This window comes from Brassica napus, chromosome C6, assembly GCF_020379485.1.
Source record: "Brassica napus cultivar Da-Ae chromosome C6, Da-Ae, whole genome shotgun sequence".
Lineage (NCBI taxonomy): Eukaryota > Viridiplantae > Streptophyta > Magnoliopsida > Brassicales > Brassicaceae > Brassica > Brassica napus.
Genome location: NC_063449.1, coordinates 37,468,600 through 37,473,574, shown reverse-complemented (window position 1 = coordinate 37,473,574; position 4,975 = coordinate 37,468,600).

The window sequence follows — 4,975 nt, the reverse complement described above, 5'->3', positions numbered from 1 at the left end:
TCGCATCAGAGCCGCTCGCGATCCGATAGAAGCAGCTCGCGTCCCAGCCAGCTCGCGTCCCGATCGTGTCTAAGCTCGAGGTTCATTCTTGGTGGTCCAGTTTCTACAAACAACTAAACTAAAGGTATTTCGAATTCTAAGAACATAATGAATCGAATTTGGTTGATTGTAAAGAATGAAACCCTAAAATATAATCTCTAAGATGAAAGCCATAGGATAATAGATCAATCCCTAAGCGAGTAAATCGAAGCTCTATAAGTTTGATCCCCAAACCCTAAAAATCGAGATAGATCCATTGATCAATTAAAATCAGAACCTTAAAGGTTTTAAATCTCAAATCAAATCCCTTTGATCTAAGATCAAATTTTCGAAATCCCTTAACCCTAATTCGAAAACTATTGATTAATTAAAACTGATTGATTGGTTGATTGAGATTGAATTTGATCATCCTGAAATTGAAATTGCTTGTTAATAAAATCGAAACACTAAAACTCTAATTCTGAAAATCAATTTTGATTGTTTGAAATTGAACATTGATTGGTTGATTTGATCACCTAGAACTATTGTTAGGATTGTTCAAACTCGAATTTGATTGTTTGGCTTGTTTAAACTAAAACCCTAATGACCTAGTTTAGATTATTTTAAAATCAAAATCTGAAACTACATATTAGGTTAAACTGTTCTAGACTTGATCATACTCGTGGCCGTGTGGTCTTGTTGCATTCATACCATAACTTAATCACATTGATTGATTGCAATTACACTTAGAACTTATTCTAGGAATGGTGTTGAATTGAATCAAATAGCCGTGTGGCTTGATCTTTGCTTGGCTGATAGGTTTGCTTGTTTTTATTGCATCATGAACTGATAGAAACAAACCATGTTAGGATTGCAATTACACGACAAACTAAATCCATAAAAACGAACTAGTTTGCATCCATGGCCGTGCGGCTTGCTCATTGGCCGTGAGGCATAGATCTTGGCTGTGAAGGCTTGTTTGATTGTTTGAACATAAAACCATAATCGTTTAAACATTAAAAACTATTCCTAAAAGATCTAAAAATATTAATCTATAACTTCAGATGTCGAAAATCAACAACCTTGATTTCAATGCCCTAAATCTATCTGGAGACAATTACCTTCAGCGGGAGCTCGATGCTAAGATCATCCTGAAATCCAAGGGACTCAATGAGTGTATCACCGAGAACAATAATGCCAATGAAAAGGATCGTTATAGAGCCATATTGATCATTCGTCATCATGTAGCTGAGAGTCTCAAGGATCAATACCTAAACATTGAGAATCCACTAGATCTTTGGAATGAATTAAAATCGAGATATGATCACCAGAGAACGGTGATCTTACCAAAAGCTCGGTTTGATTGGACGAATATGAGGATCCAAGACTATAAGTCAGTGGACGAATATAACTCTGCACTGTTCAAGATTGTTTCTAAAATAAAACTGTGTGGTGAAAGTATTACGGAACAGGATATGCTTGAGAAAACATTTTCCACTTTCCATGCAAGCAATGTGCTGTTACAACAACAGTACCGAGAGAAAGCTTTCAAAACCTATGCTAATCTTATTTCTTGTCTCTTGCTCGCTGGGCAGAACAATGAATTACTAATGAGAAATAGTCAGATGAGACCACTTGGACCAGCTCCACTACCTAATGCACACGCTACAGCGGACAATAAAGAGTCCAACCACGTCCAAGGAAACGGCCAGCATGGCCGTGGTCGAGACAAATTGAACGGACGTGGCCGCGGTCGAAGATCCTTTGGCCGCAGGCGAGGAAATGGTCGAGACCATGGACGGGACCGTTGCTCATTTGGACGAGGCCATGGTCGTGGCCGTGGATCTTCTTTCAAACCCCAACACTCGACTAAATCAGAGAAATACGTGTGCCATAGATGTGGAATGAGCAATCATTGGGCTAAGACTTGTAGGACTCCCAAGCATGTAGTTGACCTCTATCAAGAGAGCTTGAAAAGGAAGAATCCTGAAGCCCATATGACTTACCAAGATGATGAAAACGACTTCAATCATGAGAAGGACGATCTTATGGATTATGAAACTTCAGATTGTCTATAAAAAAAAACTGAAGATTGCTTTTGACATTTGTAATCTAAATTCTATGTTCTTTGTTTTGATGTTTTTCATTTCTATGAACTTGTTTTATTAAAACTTAATAAAAGGAATGAATGATTTTTGAAAACGCCAATATGATTTGTGGGTATGGTACACATTAAGGGCTATGGCCAGATATGTATAAGGGCAAGCATTTAGATGCTTTATATTCACCCAGAAAAACTCATTGAGATTATATAGAGATATAAGAATGAATGGTTTCCATATTGAAACAATGGGCGAAGGAAACAAAAAGTTCCTTCAGATATATGTATAAAATCGCCCAAGGCCATAATGAGTCCTAAAAAAAAAACTATACTTGCATTCTCTATTTATCTAGACTATGCCAAAATCAGTATGATAGAGGCAATAGTCATGGTAACCAGAATGGTTTACCCACGAAATTATACACTTTATGGTATGACCGGATTGGCAATCCTGGTCTAAAACATGATGCGAAATTGATATTGGAAAGGGCACAAAGAGTTATTCCATAGAATCTCATGTGTGTAGCATGAACACAAGGGAAACTCATTAGGCCATGATGTCCCAAAGCACTTAAAGATTATAGTATGTCTATGAGGGGGCAGTGAGGACAAATCTCCACATGTCCATACTATATAAATAGATTGGCTGAATCCTTTTATAAATCTGTATTGGCCATTACCCATAGGTCCAAACTCTCAGTCCAAGGCTTGGGGACACACGAATTTACATGCATCTTAACTAATAAGCATCAGACTATTAAGTGAGCATAGATATTCTCATCTCAAATTTATTACGGGTCATGAGCCAGACAAATAACATCTTGAGATATTTGGATAAGCCACCACAAATATATGTGCCGTCTAAGATGGATCCTTAGAAGAGGATGAGGATGGGGATATATGTTGGATATGAATCTCCCACAAATAATGAAGTACCTTGAGCCAAATATGAGTGATCTATTTAGTGGCCAAGAACACGGATTGCAAAGTTTAATGGATCCGACTATCCAACATTAGGGGGAGAAAATAATAAGCTGGTAAGAGAAACATAATGACATCGACCATCATTGTCTTGGCCAGATCCTCGGACTAAAGAATGTGAAATAGACGTCCAAAGATTATACATTTACAAAGCTAGCTAATCAAATGTCAGACACATTTGCTGACCCGAATGTGAAATAGACGTCCAAAGATTATACATTTACAAAGTTAGCTAATCAAATGTCAGACACATTTAGACACATTTCTCATAAGTCTGGCTATATAAGAGAGAAAATTATACTTACAGCAAACTGATGTAGTGACTGCATATTTATATGGTCCACTGGATAATGAAAGTACTAGAGGGTATTGAGCTGAATGTACAGCAAGTTCTCGAGAACAATATTGATAATCATCGAAAAATATGATCTGAATATCTTAGTAACCTCTGGATACAATTTCTCAAACGGTTGAATACCTTAAGAAAGAATTCGAGAAGAAAGATCTCGAGAAAACAAAATTTTGTTTGGGATTACAACTTGAGTACATAAATGATGGGATCCTTGTGCATCAGATGGCATACACTGAAAAGGTACTCAAGAGATTCAATATGGCCGATTGCCATTCTCTGACCAGTCCCATGGTCGTGAGGTCTCTCGGCCTGGACACTGGCCCATTCCATCCCAAGATGGACGATGAAGATGCCCTAGGTCCCGAAATGCCATATCTCAGTGCCATAGGAGCTTTAATGTACTTGGCAACTCACACACGGCCTGATATAAGCTTTGCCGTGAACCTACTGTCTAGGTTTAGCTCCTGTCCGACCCAGAGGCATTGGAATGGGATCAAACATGTTCTTCGTTACCTGCAAGGAACGAAATACTTGGGTATATATTATACTAACCATAACAAAGATGGTTTAGTTGGCTTTGGTGATGCTGGTTATTTATCAGATCCACATCAAGCTCGATCACAGACATGATATGTCTTTACACATGGAGGTACGGCCATATCATGGCGTTCCATGAAACAAACCATCGCGGCCACTTCATCTAATCACTCGGAAATCTTGGCCATACATGAGGCCAGCCGCGAGTGTGTTTTTGGTTGAGGTCGATGACCCAACACGTCCGAGCTGATTGCGGGATGGCCGAGTGCAAAAAGCCAACCGTGATGTATGAGGACAATGCTGCCTGCATTGCTCAGCTCAAGGACGGTTACATAAAAGGTGATAGGACGAAGCACATATTGCCTAAGTTCTTCTTTACTCACGAGCTTCAGAAAGCCGGTGAGGTCCAGGTCGTCAAAGTACGATCCAGTGACAATTCAGCTGACCTATTCACCAAGGCACTTCCTACCTGCACGTTCAGGAAGCTCACGAATCAGATTGGGATGTGTAGGCTGCAGGACCTACACTGAGAATCACATCAGGGGGAGTAGTACGTGTTGTACTCTTTTTCCTTCATCATGGTTTTGTCCCACTGGGTTTTCCTGATAAGGTTTTAATGAGGCAACATTAAGCGTATTACAATCCCTGTATGGTTATGGCATCCAAGGGAGAGTGTTATAAATCAATTGGTGGATGTCCATAACCGGCCCGGTCCATAACCGCTCTATACACTTAGATAGAGAGACGGTCCAACCCTAGAGAGAGACAGGCAGCCGCGAGACTTGGAGAGGAGAGAGAGGCGGCTACAACTTGCCTATTTTCTAATTCGTTTATGTTTATGATTTTTAATGTTTCCTATTATTGTATTTCCATTTATCTCTCTTGTAACCCCTAAATAAAGGGAACACTTATTCATTAATAATATACAGAAACTTACAGTTCTAAATCCTTAAGTTTACAACACTTTTTACAATAAAAGAGCCTTT